This window comes from Staurois parvus, unplaced genomic scaffold (assembly GCF_062004578.1).
Source record: "Staurois parvus isolate SC_StPar_1 unplaced genomic scaffold, SC_StPar_1.0 ptg003403l, whole genome shotgun sequence".
NCBI lineage: Eukaryota > Metazoa > Chordata > Amphibia > Anura > Ranidae > Staurois > Staurois parvus.
In genome coordinates, this window is record NW_028321199.1 from 47,608 (window position 1) to 63,552 (window position 15,945).

The 15,945-nt window shown below is 44.9% G+C and overlaps 1 protein-coding gene across 1 annotated transcript in view; it reads left to right on the forward strand.

Annotated features, from left to right (window-relative positions):
* Nucleotides 1-6,274: 6,274 nt before the first annotated feature.
* Nucleotides 6,275-15,945, forward strand: part of LOC149428211 (leucine-rich glioma-inactivated protein 1-like) — a 28,562-nt gene continuing 18,891 nt past the window's right edge. The window contains exon 1 of the mRNA XM_089667595.1: nt 6,275-6,662. The gene's annotated coding sequence lies outside the window, so the exon portion shown is untranslated. The remainder of the gene's footprint in view (nt 6,663-15,945) is intronic.

Genomic DNA, 15,945 nt, shown 5'->3' on the forward strand with positions numbered 1-15,945 from the left:
CAGGTGTAGCGGCTCCTCTCCTCCAGTCTTGCACAGGTGTACCAGCTCCTCCCCTTCAGTCTTGCACAGGTGTAGCGGCTCCTCCCCTTCAGTCTTGCACAGGTGTAGCGGCTCCTCCCCTTCAGTCTTGCACAGGTGTAGCGGCTCCTCCCCTCCTGTCTTGCACAGGTGTAGCGGCTCCTCTCTTCCAGTCTTGCACAGGTGTAGCGGCTCCTCCCCTTCTGTCTTGCACAGGTGTAGCGGCTCCTCCCCTTCAGTCTTGCACAGGTGTAGCGGCTCCTCCCCTGCAATCTAGCACAGGTGTAGCGGCTCCTCCCCTTCAGTCTTGCACAGGTGTAGCGGCTCCTCCCCTTCAGTCTTGCACAGGTGTAGCGGCTCCTCCCCTCCAGTCTTGCACAGGTGTACCGGCTCCTCCCCTTCAGTCTTGCACAGGTGTACCGGCTCCTCCCCTTCAGTCTTGCACAGGTGTACCGGCTCCTCCCCTGGACTGAAACGGCTTCCTCTGATGTCACCGCACACTGTGAGCTTCTCACAATGTACATTAGAAGCTGCAGCAAGTCAGAGCTCCGCCTCTTTTCCTGGCTGGAGGACATCAACATCATCCAGCCCTTTCCTCCCCAACCTGATTGTCCCTGGCCCCGCCCCTTTCATTGGATTTCATTTCTTTCAGTCATGGAGGTTCAGCATCACATGTGGGCGTTGCATACAAATCCAGCCTGCCTAGGAACACCCACTCCTCCAGACCGACACCCACCCATCAATCTTTTCTGATATTTGCCTGACTCCACCCACTGCTCTTGAAAGGTGTATTGAGTCAGGAAGCACCCTCCCACCAGCCGTGATTTCCCTGCGTCGCAGAGAGAAGCACAGAGACCCAGCCATTTTGTGGACCGGCTGGTGTCAGCCCTGCCATGCTGTCTTTTATTAAACTACCTGCTCTCCTCAGCTCTGCAGCCCAGACACCCAAGTATTCTGTAACCCCCCAGAGAGGGACTCGGGGGGGATAATTAGACACCTTTGTGCTGAGGACGGCTCTGAATTCTGACGAGATCAGCAAGTTATGTAATAAGTCCTACCGTAGCCCCTCCCCCTCCCGCAGCGCAAGGCTGCGACCATCAGATAAAACGCCAATTTCCTCTCCAATAAACGTCCCTCGCCCATTCACAGCCACAAAGGCCTGGCGATATCAAGCAGCCACCCTCATGCGCCCCCCCACCGGGGCACAGCATCAGCCCCTCCCCTCGAGATGCCCTATTGACCCGTTGAACCCTTTCCCCGCCACAACCCGCAGCACACAGAGAGCCGTGTATTATTTATTTTTCCGCTGACAAGTTGTTTTGGAGGCCGTGAGATTGCGCGCCCTTTGGCCGCGGGCCAGTCATGACCCTATCGCAGCAAAGATGGGCCGGAGACAAAGGGGCGCTTTATGCCGAGGGAAGAATGGCGAACGAGGAAGGGGGGGAGGGGCCTAACGAGCGCAGATTTAACTGGGCAGAACTTTTATTTTTCCCCCTCGAAGTGTGGGATGGATCCACGGAGTCGTTTTGCATCTTGGCGTTGGACCGCGCAAATATTTGTCGGGTGATTCCACTGCCCCTCAAAGATGAGAAAGTGATACAAATGGGACTTGAAAGTAACAAAGTAACTGAAAGCTGAACGGCGGGGAAATAGAAAAAGCGCGATCGCGAGGGCCTGCACATTTGTCGCAAACGGGGGCCCGCTTCCCGCGCTTGAGAGTGTCATTATCAGGTAAAGGTAACGCAAGCCCGATGCGTGTTTGCAGCATGTTTCCGAAACGCGCGGCGCAGTGTACGTTTTCTGTGCGGTCCATGCGGCGCCATGTTCATGCGTGGGAAGCGGATGCCGTTTGCGTCAAACGCGCTGCAAATGCACCAAAAAGCGCGGTAACAAAAAATGCATAAAAAATCCACGTGCGTTTAGCACCCAGAAAAAACAAACGTGTGCTGACTCGAGGCATGCTGATAGGAGGAGAGAGCGAAGTGACGGAGTTAAAGCGGTTGTAAACCTCAGACATGAAATATGAACAAAGCACATCCCTCTATAGAGTGTCATTGTCTCAATCCAGAGCACTAAGTGTCTCTTCTGTCTGTCGCCTCCTTCCTCTGCTATCAGCGCGAGTCACTTCTGACACGTTTTCCTGACACCAAGAGGAAAAAAGGTGACGGGGAGGGAGCTCCAGCACACAGCCTGTGATTGATAGCCTCAGGTCTCTTCCTGTGAGCTATGTGGAGGGGGGCTATCTCTTCTCTCCAGTCAGCTCTGAGTTCTCCTCACCTGAGCTCTGCAGTGTGTAATTTCAGCTCTCTGCCCCGTTTTCTGAAAGCTCAGACAAGCGTTATAAAGCAATTCAGACAGGTGCAGCTTGTTTAGGAATGTTTTGTTTTATATCTGTGTCAGGGGCGGACTGACAACTCATGGGGCCCCCGGGCAATAGGGAATCATGGGGCCCCTGTGTCCTTGTCCAAACTCAAAAAAGCCTATGAAAAAGGTACCAGGGGCATCTCATGGGGCCCCCTATTGACCCCGGGCCCTCGGGCAGTGCCCGAGTTTCCAAATGGTCAGTCCGCCCCTGATCTGTGTATTGCCTGAGGCTAGCAGCTTCCCTGGGTACATGTAAGGGTTCGCAATCACTGTGCTGCTTTTCGTTTCACTGTCCATTCACAGGCCAAGGACGGGGTCAGGATGACCCGGGCTCAGAGGAAGTGAGCTGAATGATGCTGGCCGTCAGAATGAGGACGTCTAGTGGCAGAAAAAAGTAAATTTCTGGAGTGCGGGTGATTATTGCAGCAAAAGCTCTTTCTTTTTTTTAAAACCTTTTTAATGGGCTGTCCATTTTTAATCTCGCTTTTTTGGGCTTTAGGAGCCAACACAGCTGAAATTTGAGGTGGCAATTGTTTTACTTAGCGGGGGGGTTCTGGTTATGTTTGGGGGTCCACAGAATCCCCTAATGCGCTGCGTAGCCAGGTAGGTGACCCCACTTATTACAGAATACAGGGTCACACCAGCGGCGGACTGACCATTCGAGCACCCGGGCACTGTCCAAGGGCCCGGGGTCAGTAGGGGGCACCATGAAATGCCCCTGGTACCTTTTATAGGCTTTTTTGGGTGTGCTTTGAGTGTGGGCAAGGACACAGGGGCCCCATGATTCCCTATTACCCGGGGGACCCATGAGTTGTCAACCCGCCCCTGGGTCACACCCCCCCCCATGCCCACCAACCTACTGATTGGACACCAAAGGAGTCAGGTAAGGTCATCCCTTTGTTACCCCCATATAGTCGAATTCCCATTACTTTTGCACATAGAGATCTTCTGTTGAGTATTCTTCATCCCGTATTTCATTGCATGCGGTAGATCTCCTTCACCAACATCTGCCGAGATAAAACTTCAGCCCCGCACAGGGGCCGACTGACAACTCATGGGGCCCCCGGGCAATAGGGGATCATGGGGCCCCTGTGTCCTTGCCCAAACTCAAGAAAACCTATGAAAAAGGTACCAGGGGTATCTCATGAGGTTCCCTACTGACCCCGGGCCCTCGGGCAGTGCCCGAGTTTCCAAATGGTCAGTCCGCCCCTGGCCCCGCAGTATATTGTTTTCAGCCAGTCAGGCCCGACTGGTAGACTTTCACTGAGAGAAGGCAACCATGATGCACAATCCCCGGTCTGTAAAAGATCGATGCGATGAACCGACCGCCTTTCCACAAGTCAATAGTTTTGCACGTTTTTTGACCCACCTTGTTTCCTACATCTTTCCTGAAATGTTGGCTTTCGGTTGAACCTCCTTGTGGTGGGTCCTGCCCGTCCTCTCCTTGGAATGGCGATATTTCTCCACCCCTCATTGACCTGTTTTCTTGTAGGATCTGATCTCTTTCCTCCTCATCACCCTCTGTGGTCCCCTCCGTCTCCACCCAACATCCAGATGTTCCTGGAAGCTCCTCCACCGCACTGGATGTTCCTCGTGTGTCGCCAGCAAACAATTGGCAAGCGGCGGGCCTCCCCCGGCGTGATTGCGAGACGACTCCTTTCCTGATCTGTTTACTATGTAGGTGTCCATTTCTTCCATTTCTACACCTGCCGGGAAGCAAGAGGACCTGTCATGAGTCGGACCCTTGCAGAGTTGGCCTTAAAGTGGACCTGTCAGTGACAAGTAGTAGGGTAAGAAGTGGCAACAGTAATAAATTGCAACAATATACACAGAAATAGTATCATTTTTCAGAAAGGCTTCACCTTTAATATTTGAAAAACCATCCTTGAACCCCATTCCAGTGACTTTGCCTAGGCTGGGATGATGTCATCAGTCTACTGCTGGCTGGAGGAAGCCTTTCCTCAGTCCCTTCTCTACCGGTGATCAGACTGAACTCTGTAGAAAGTCTCAAGGTGAGATCACCCATGATCTTTGATGGCTTGTTTACAAACAGAAGCAAAGCGGGGATCTGTCATTTGGAGGCAGTAGTGCTACTGGAACTAAATGACAGATCCCTGACCACTGTTTGCAAATCGGCATCAGTCACGTCTAGTGATGCAGATCCACGTCAATCATGATGACTCACCAACACATCAACCAGTATATGGTAACAACCGTTCTTGGTCAGTGACATCATGCAGGATCCTCATCGGCTTGTTTACAAACAGAAGCAAAGCAGGGATCTCTCATTTGGAGGCAGTAGTGCTGCTGGAACTAAATGACAGATCCCTGACCGCTGTTTGCAAACCGACATCAGTCACGTCCAGTGATGCAGATCCAAGTCAATCACGACTCGCTGACACGTCAACCAGTATATGGTAACAATCAATCTTGGTCAATGTCATCATATAGGATCCTCATTGGCTTGTTTACAAACTGAAGCAAAACAGGGATCTGTCATTTGGAGGAAGTGGTGCTACTTTGCACCAAATGACAGATCCCTGACCACTGTTTTAAACCAACATCAGTCATGTCTAGTGATGCAGATCCACGTCAGTCATGATGACTCACCAACACATCAACCAGCCCCTACTCCCATTGCAATGGACAGATCCCCAGTACTGCTAGAATGTACACATTGTGGAGAGATCCTAGGTGATGTCATTAACCACATATGGTAACAATTGTTCTTGGTCTATGACATCACTCAGGATCCAAACCGGCTTGTTTACAAACAGAGGCAAACAGGGATCTGTCATTTGGAGGCAGTGGTGCTGCTGGAACTAAATGACAGATCCCTGACCGCTGTTTGCAAACCGACATCAGTCACGTCCAGTGATGTAGATCCACATCAATCACGATAGCTCACTGACACGTCAACCAGTATATGGTAATGATCGTTCTTGGTCAATGACATCAGCCAGGATCCTCACCGGCTTGTTTACAAACAGAAGCAAAACAGGGATCTGTCATTTGGAGGAAGTGGTGCTACTTGGCACCAAATGACAGATCCCTGACCGCTGTTTGCAAACCAACCTCAGTCACGTCCAGTGATGCAGATCCATGTCAATCAGGATAACCAACTGACACGTCAACCAGCCCCTACTCCCAACACAAAGGACAGATCCCCAGTACTGCTGGAATGTACACATTGTGGAGAGATCCTGGGTGATGTCATTAACCACATATGGTAACAATCGTTCTTGGTCAATGACATTATCCAGGATCCAGTCCGTCTTGTTTACAAACAGAGGCAAACAGGGATCTGTCATTTGGAGGCAGTGGTGCTGCTGGAACTAAATGACAGATCCCTGACCGCTGTTTGCAAACCAACATCAGTCACGTCCAGTGATGCAGATCCACATCAATCACGATAGCTCACTGACACGTCAACCAGTATATGGTAATGATCGTTCTCGGTCAATGACATCACCCAGGATCCTCACTGGCTTGTTTACAAACAGAAGCAAAACAGGGATCTGTCATTTGGAGGAAGTGGTGCTACTTGGCACCAAATGACAGATCCCTGACCGCTGTTTGCAACCCACCGTTCAAACAATGTGTCCGGTGATGCCGATCTACAGCTTTACTGTAAAGTATCCTGCACCGCATTGCATGCACTCATCATAGGACAGGAAGTCAGGGGTAAAGTTGTGTTCAAGTTGCCATGTCCCCCCCCCCCCCCCCGGTCCAAAACTAGCGACATTTTTTTTGTCTCGCCATGCACTTTATTTAATGATTTTATTAACGCTTTATGATTTTAGACACTTTATGGGCGTTCGCTCACCATGGCGAAGTTCTCCTTTAAATTAATTCCACACCGCGGGTCCCCGAGCCAAAGATGACAACAGCTCTTTATTGAGGAGAGAGAACAACACGGAGACCACAAGCCTGGACAAACAGCCAAACAAATTAGGACAAGCCTGTTCCAAACAGGCCCACATCCTCCTCCTCATCATCATCATCATCATGGTCATCCCGATCCAGCCCTTCCTCCCTCCGAGCCGTCCCAAAGATTCCATCAAACAACACATTGTGTGAAAGGCTGCCAGCCACCAACACGACCTACAGGACGGGGAGAGGAGCGCCGCGAAAAAGAGGGACACAGAGAGCCAAGCGAAGGAGGAGAGGAGACCAGAAGAACCAAAAGAAGAGGAAGAAAAAGAAGGGCGAGCGAAGACAAATCCATCGAGAAGATACAGAGAAGAATGTAGGAATCTGACGATGACACAACTATTGTGGTGAGTACAAGACGTGACTCGAGTGTGCTTTCTACAGGCTGATTTGTCTTTCTTTTTTTTTTGTTTTTTTTTTAACTATTTTTATGCTTTTTTTCCTCTTTCATGTTTACTCTGTTCTATTCTTTTTTTTTCTCTCTCTTTTTACATTTGTTTTCTTCTTTATTATTTGTTCTATTACTTTGTGTCAATATATATTTTGATCTTTCCTAAACTTTCTTCTTTTACTTTGTATTACTTTTTTCTTTTACTTTTTCTTTGCTATTCTTTTGTCTTTTTACTTTGTATTTTTCTTTTCTTTTCTATTCTTTTTTTTTTCTTTTACTTTATTTCAGGTACTTATATACTACCGTTAATTTACGCAGCCCTTTACGTATATATATTGTACATTCACATCTTATTTTTTCACTTTTTCTTTCTTTTCTTTCTTTTTTTCTTTCTTTTTTTCTTTTTTTTCTTTCTTTTCTTTCTTTTTTTCTTTCTTTTTTTCTTTTTTTTCTTTCTTTTCTTTCTTTTTTTCTTTCTTTTTTTCTTTTTTTTCTTTCTTTTCTTTCTTTTTTTCTTTCTTTTTTTCTTTTTTTTTCTTTCTTTTCTTTCTTTTTTTTTAACTATGTTTATGCTTTTTTATTCTTCTATATGCTTGTTCTATTCTTTTTTTTTTCTCTCTCTTTTTACATTTGTTTTCTTCTTTACTATTTCTTCTATTACTTTGTGTCAATGTATATTTTGATCTTTCCTAAACTTTTTTCTTTTACTTTGTATTATTTTTTTCTTTTACTTTTTCTTTGCTATTCTTTTGTCTTTTTACTTTGTATTTTTCTTTTCTATTCTTTTTTTTTTTCTTTTACTTTATTTCAGGTACTTATATACGGCCATTAATTTACGCAGCACTTTACATATATATATTGTACATTCACATCTTATTTTGCACTTTCTTTTTTTTTCCTTTCTTTTTTTTTTAACTATGTTTATGCTTTTTGTCCTCTTTCATGTTTACTCTGTTCTATTCTTTTTTTTGTTTCTCTCTTTTTACATTTGTTTTCTTCTTTATTATTTGTTCTATTACTTTGTGTCAATGTATATTTTGATCTTTCCTAAACTTTCTTCTTTTACTTTGTATTACTTTTTTCTTTTACTTTTTCTTTGCTATTCTTTTGTCTTTTTACTTTGTATTTTTCTTTTCTTTTCTATTCTTTTTTTTTTCTTTTACTTTATTTCAGGTACTTATATACTGCCGTTAATTTACGCAGCCCTTTCCGTATATATATTGTACATTCACATCTTATTTTTTCACTTTTTCTTTCTTTTCTTTCTTTTTTTCTTTCTTTTTTTCTTTTTTTCTTTCTTTTCTTTCTTTTTTTCTTTCTTTCTTTTTTTCTTTTTTTTCTTTCTTTTCTTTCTTTTTTTCTTTCTTTTTTTCTTTTTTTTTCTTTCTTTTCTTTCTTTTTTTTATGCTTTTTTATTCTTCTATATGCTTCTTCTATTCTTGTTTTTTTTCTCTCTTTTTACATTTGTTTTCTTCTTTATTATTTGTTCTATTACTTTGTGTCAATATATATTTTGATCTTCCCTAAACTTTTTTCTTTTACTTTGTATTATTTTTTTCTTTTACTTTTTCTTTGCTATTCTTTTGTCTTTTTACTTTGTATTTTTCTTTTCTTTTCTATTCATTTTTTTTCTTTTACTTTATTACAGGTACTAATATAGCGCTGTCAATTTACGCAGCGCTTTACATATATATTGTACATTCACATCTTATTTTGTACTTTTTCTTTGCTATTCTTTTGACTTTTACTTTGTATTTTTCTTTTACTTTATTTATTTCAGGTACTTGTATAGCGACGTCAATTTACGCAGCGCTTTACATATATATTGTACATTCACATCTTATTTTATACTTTTTCTTTGCTATTTTTTTGTCTTTTACTTTAGATTTTTCTTTTCTTTTATATTCTTTTTTTTCTTTTACTTTATTTCAGGTACTAATATGGCGCCGTCAATTTACACAGCGCTTTACATTTATATCGTACTTTAACATCTTATTTTGTACTTTTTCTTTGCTATTCTTTTGTCTTTTTACTTTAGATTTTTCTTTTCTTTTATATTCCTTTTTTTCTTTTCTTTTATATTCTTTTTTTTCTTTTACTTTATTTCAAGTACTAATATAGCGCCGTCAATTTACACAGCGCTTTACTTATATATTGTACATTCACATCTTATTTTGTACTTTTTCTTTGCTATTCTTTTGTTTTTTACTTTGTATTTTTGTTTTATTTTCTATTCTTTTTTTTTTTTCTTTTGTTTTGTTTATTTCAGGTACTAATATAGCGCTGTCAATTTACGCAACGCTTTACATATACAGTATTTTATACATTTACATCAGTCCCTAACCCGCTAAGGTCCCTAACTCCCATTCATACATACACATACTAGGGCCAATTTAGACAGGAGCCAATTCACCTCCCAGCATATCTTTGGAGTGTGGCAGGAAACCGGAGTACCCGGAGGAAACCCACACAGGCACAGGAAGAACATGCAAACTCCAGGCAGGTGGTGTTGTGGTTGGCATTCTAACCAATGACCCGAGTACTGCCAGGCAGAGGTGCTAACCTTGTATCAATGTATATTTTGATCTTTCCTAATCTTTTTTCTTTTACTTTGTATTACTTTTTTTCTTTTCATTTTCTCTGGTTTTTTTTTCTCTTTTTTTATTCTTTCTTTTATTACTTTGTACTTTTTCTTTGCTTGCCATTTTTTTTTTTAAATATTTTTTTCTATTATTTTTTTCTTTTCTTTCTTCTTTTAACTTTGTACTTTTTTCCTTTCCATTCTTTTTTTATTCATTTACTTTGTATTTGTTCTCATTTTATGTTCTTTCTTCTTTTATTGTATCTTACTTTTTGTCATTTTTTTTCTTTTCCGTTCTTTTTTCATTTACTTTGTATTTTTTTTTCCTTTTTTTGTTCTTCTTTTATTTAATCTTTGTCATTTTTTCTTTTCCATTCTTTTTTCATTTACTTTGTATTTTTTTCTGTTCTGTTCTTTCTTTTACTTTCTCTTTTTTTTTTCTTTTCCATTCTTTTTTCATTTACTTTGTATTTTTTTTCTGTTCTGCTCTTTCTTCTTTTACTTTCTCTTTTTTTCTATTCTTTTTTTCTTTTACTTTGTATTTTTGTTTCTTTTTACCTCTTTTTTTTCTTTTACTTTGTATTTTTTCCTATGCTTTTCTATTCTTTTCTATTCTTGTTACCCGTTTCTCTTATTTTCTTCATTCCATATGGCTTTCTTTTAAAGCAAAAGAAAACATTAATTTTATTACAGCTTCTCAATTCTCAGATGCATTCGTTTTCTTATTTTCCTTTTTAGGTTATATTTTCTTTATTTTCGCCTGATGATCCAGCTAGTAAGTCTGTTTTTCAAAAGAAGCTAGCTGTCCTGCAGATGTATCATTTACAGTAATGAGACAACTCCTTTACCACTGACGGGGGTGCTTACAATGATCAGCTTTTATTTATGTAAAACATTTATCCCAAAAGGGGAAAAAAAAACTGTTTACTGTAACTCATAATAAAATGTGAGCTGAAATGTGGCATCAAGTTGTTAGTGTATCTAAATCTGCTAGTTCATCTAATACTCTGCTCCCTGCCAGACTGACAATGCTGCTGTCCAAGTGTTCCTCCTGTGCTCCTTCCTCCAGAGTGGGCGCTCTAATATAGGAGGTGTGTTACTGGCCAGATCACCAGGTGAAAACAGGGGAAAAAATAGAAAATGAATGCAGCCACCACATCTAATGGTTGGTAAGCTGCAAAAAAAAAATAGTCAGAGTCCCGGCCTGTCTGCATAGTAAACTAACAGGCCGGGAATGTGTGGCTCCTGCGCAGTGGGGGACTGACAACTCATGGGGCCCCCGGGCAATAGGGGATCATGGGGCCCCTGTGTCCTTGCCCACACTCAAACCACACCCAGAAAAGCCTATGAAAGGTACCAGGGGCATTTCATGGGGCCCCCTTCTTACCCCGGGCCCTCGGGCAGTGCCCGAGTTCCCAAATAGGCAGTCCGCCCCTGCTCCTGCGGCTGAAAGGCTTCACTAGCCTAGCCGCTGCACCTTTTGTCATTGACATGTGCCCCCCTGACCCACACCTTACCTACGCCCCTGTTTTTGGCAGTAGTGACAAATGTAACATTTGGGATGCATGTCCTAGTTTAAATGGACCGTCGGGTTGGGCAGTAAAGCCGCGGCTCAACTGCCTGCTGTTGCCCCCGCTGCCCTTGTGAATGAGCCCTAAGATCTAACTGAAATCCGGAGCGATCCAACTAATTAAACTTTTGAATCCCTCCGAATCGAGTCCAGTCCACGCTTTGTTGAACAGTATTGAATCCTGACGCAGGGGGACCCCCCAAACCCCCGAAACATGTTGGCTTTTTATGACAAAGTAGACAAAATTAAATCAAATCTGTCATTTCTATGTCCTTTTTATACTTTAACCCAATGGTCTCCAAACCGCAGCCTGGGGGCCAGTGGGAGCAAAAAAATGCCCCGGCATCCGTGCCCCATCATTGATTTTAATGGGGGGGAATAGTGCCCCATTGTTGATATCAATGAGAAGAATAGGTGACCATCATAGGTTGTTCTAGACCAGTGGTTTTCAAACTGCGGCCCGGGGGCCAGATGCGGCCCCTTGCTTGCTTTTACCCGGCCCTTGGGGCTCTATTTCATCCACGGATACCAACAATAGGGGCATAATAACTGACACCAATGAAGGGGCACAATTCCTCCAAGTGACACAAACAATTAAGCTCAATGACACCAAGGATGGGGCACAATTCCTCCCACTGATACCAATGATGGGGCACTATTCCACTGACACCAATGATGGGGCACTATTCCTCCCACTGACACCAATGATGGGGCACTATTCCTCCCACTGACACCAATGATGGGGCACTATTCCTCCCACTGATACCAATGATGGGGCACTATTCCTCCCACTGACACCAATGATGGGGCACTATTCCTCCCACTGACACCAATGATGGGGCACTATTCCTCCCACTGACACCAATGATGGGGCACTATTCTTCCCACTGATACCAATGATGGAGCACTATTCCTCCCACTGACACCAATGATGGGGCACTATTCCTCCCACTGACACCAATGATGGGGCACTATTCCTCCCACTGACACCAATGATGGGGCACTATTCCTCCCACTGACACCAATGATGGGGCACTATTCCTCCCACTGACACCAATGATGGGGCACTATTCCTCCCACTGACACCAATGGTGGGGCACTATTACTCCCACTGACACCAATGATGGGGCACTATTCCTCCCACTGACACCAACAATGGGGCACAATTCCTCCCACTGACACCAACGAGGAGGCATTGCTTTTTCTCACTGACATTGGGACTTTTACTACTCGCAATGGCCAGAGTCTGTCCCTTCCCCCCCTCCTAAAGTCTAAACTGGCCCTTTGTTTAGAAGGGTTGGAGACCTTCGCTTTAACCCATCATCCCCTCTATGCGTGCCCAGAATGCATGCTTTTTTTAAATGTAGAGAAACGCACGGCACTCTAGCAAATGCACAGGAGTGCCATTTATTGTTCATGGAACCCCTCTATAAACACGAATGTCCACCTGCATGGTGCTGCAGCAATAGCATTATGTGGTTCGTTTTTTGGAAAAGGAGTCAGAGACTTCTTTTCTGCAGTTTGCGCTCGTAGAGTAGCCCATTGAATAAATAATCTGCCCTACACACGACGCATGGGAATGAGCCACCTCCACTGCCACCACCTCCACTACCACCTCCACTACAACCACCACCACCTCCACTACCACCAGCACCACCTCCATTACCAACACCACCTCCTCTACCACCACCTCCTCTACCACCACCTCCTCTACCACCACCTCCTCCACTACCACCTCTACCACTACCACCTCTACCACCACCTCCACTACCACCACCACCTCCACTACCACCACCTCCACTACCACCACCTCATCCACCTCCACCACCACCTCCATTACCACCTCCACTACTACCACCACCTCCACTACCACCACCTCTTCCACTACCACCTCTACCACCACCTCCACTACCATCACCACCTCCACTACCACCTCTACCACCACCTCCACTACCACCACCTCATCCACCTCCACCACCACCTCCATTACCACCTCCACTACTACCACCACCTCCACCACCACCACCTCTCCACTGCCACCTCCACTACCACCTTCTCCACCACCACCAAATGCACAGAAGTGTCCATCATTGTTCATGGAACCCCTGCTCATCTGTACACGCACACGGACCCGCAAACTGCATAGGGCTAAAGCCCCATGTGGTTCGGCGAGTTACGTTTATGGAAAAGAGTCGGGGATTTCTTGTCCATGTTTCTGACATGTAGGGCAGCCCACTGGAATGAATAGGCTGCCCTACACTATGCAAAGGAACGCTCGTAAAATGCACCCACGCACCCAAGCCTAAAGAATGTCCGAGGGACCCACAACAGAGACCCCTTTGTCGCTCTTCTTCCAGTTGTAGCAATTTGTAGTTTGTTGCTTTCCTCCGAGCGGTCACGGGTCCGGGTTAAACTTAGAAACATAATTGCCGTCCTTATTCACGGTCATCTGCAGCTGCGGTCACTTTTTGCTCGGCAGTGATTTGTGAACTGTAGTTGCGAGTAATTGCGCCGCTCACAGCTTTTATAAAGCTCCCTTCGCTGCGGCCTCCGGGCGGTGAATAAACAGTACAGAAAAGAGAGAATCATTGAGCTGCTGATCCTTTAATAGCACCGCCTCGAGCTGTCACCTCCATGATCGGAGAACAAATGGACCGCTGATTTTCTTTTTTTATAACACGATTAATAAACGGTCCAAACGTTCAGCAAGCACATGTAAATCCAATCACTAAAATTTCATTGAAGGTTTTAAAAACAAATTTTCACTATTTTTGTCGCTAGAATCACTAAGAAATGTTGACAGTAGAGATGGTCTAGATGTTCAAGTCGAACATAAGTCTCTTGGGCCGCCAACCCTTTTGCCAGTCGATGCATTACAGACTGTCAGGTTTTATGCACACTGTGTAAGCTCTGTATTTGAGCTATGAACCATTGTTTTGTAATTCACTAGATCTAATCTTTTGATTCGTTTTATTGCGCTCATTAACATTTTATATCTTTGTATACTGATTGTGGTTTTTGCCATATAAAGTCCTAGGGGAATATTTCCATTTTTTCATTTTTGCTATTGACTCGAACGCGGGCTGCTCGTGTGTTCAGCGAACACACGAATGGTAAGGTTGTTCCGGGGGCTGTTCACCCGCTGCGCCCCACAATGCAATGTGCCCTGACAGTGCATTGTGATTGGCCAAAGTGATGCACCTGACCGCAGGATCAGGTGCAATGCTTTGGCCCATCACAGCGCATGATGGCATGAGGATGTCCCAAGGGGGCGGGGGTGACCAGCCACTTTGTGAGATCATCACAGAACTGTCATCCCAGTGCAGTTGTCAGACGTTGGGAGCCGGCACCGAGAGTGGAGCGGTTTTTGTTTTTTTTTGGGGGGGTCGGCGGTGGCGGCAGGCATCGTGATTGACGTTGGATTTACTTCGGGGGGGATATTTTTTTTATTTTTGTTTTTAAAAAAGGACTTGTCAAGGACTGCCTACTGTTATTTTTCTACTACATTTTTTTTTTATGTGAATGAGTAGCAGTACCATGCACCCCATACTCATTCACAGTGGGGGGGAGCTGAGATCTGGGAGTTCCCTTGTTAAAGGGGGCTTCCAGATTCTGATAAGCCCCCACCCACAGACCCCCACAACCATCAACCACGGTTGTGGGAAAGCAGCCCTTGTCCCTATCAACATGGGGGCAAGGTGATTTTGGGGGGGAGCACTTGTTAAAGGGGGCTTCCAGATTCCGATGAGCCCCCCCCCACCCACGGACCCCCACAACCACCGGCCAAGATTGTGGGAAAGAAGCCTTTGTCCCTATCAACATGGGGACAAGGTGCTTTTCGAGGGGGAGCACTTTTTAAAGGGGGCTTCCAGATTCCGATAAGACCCCCACGACCACCGGCCCTTGACTCTATCAACATAGGGACAAGGTGCTTTTGGGGAGGGGGATTGCCTCTCTGCCCCAAAGCACCCCCCCATGTTGAGGGCATGTGGCCTAGTATGGTTCAGGGGGGACGCTTGCTCATCCCCCCTCTTTCCTGACCTGCTGGGCTGCATACTCGGATAAGGGTTTGGTATGGATTTTGGAGGGGACCCGACGCCATTTTGAAAAATATTTTTGGGTTGAGGGTTCCCCTCAAAATCCATACTAGACCCAAAGGGCTTGGTGTGGATGGGGGGGACCCCATGTTTTTTTTTTTTTTTAATTTGTAATTGCCAGCAATTCTTTTGACATTCAGCTGTCAGTGGGGAACCCCGCTGACATCTGAAACACGCCGGATTTTAGTAGCTGTAGGGTATCTTACCACATACTCGGATGCAGTAAGATACTGCATAGGGAATTGTCCCGGTTCAAAGTTCACGGTCGAACTTTCAGAAGGTTCAAATGTTCGACTGCAAACCGAACAGGGGGATTGTTCAGCCCATCACTAGTTGACAGTCAGGGATGCCAGCAACAGTGTTCCTGATCACCATCACACCAGTACAGGTGTTGCCAGCAACAGTGTTCCTAATCGCTGCCAGACCAGTACAGCCTGCAACAGTGGTCTTGAATGACACCACACCAGTCTCGGTGTCACCGGTGCACCTGATCACTAGTGACACCAGTCACACTGTCACCAGACCCGTGTAGCCATCCAGTGTCCCTGATTGCATCCATACCTGTGACAGTCAGGGACACTTCAGCATGTCCAGGTCGAAGTTCCTGCCATGTTTTTGGTTGGCATTGTCCTTCACACAGGTGACAGGTGTCATGTTTATCGTCTTTTAGACACGATTGGCCCGCCTACTTTTTAGGAATATTTATTATCCTGTCATCTGATGACCCCACTGACCCCATTAGAAATTCCATGACACTTTTATGATGATGGGGTTAAAAGTGTACATGCCAAACATACCGAAAAAAATATAACCTAAATGGCGGTCTGGGGTGTGGTCATGTGTCAAGTGGACCTGTCATTAACTAAATTCCCTACAGAGCGACAATATACAGCAACAGCTCCACCTATCATGAAAGAGCCGTCCTTCAAATCCAGTTGGTGGCTTTGCCTGGGCTGAGATAATGTTGTCAGTCTGCTGCAGGCACGAGGAA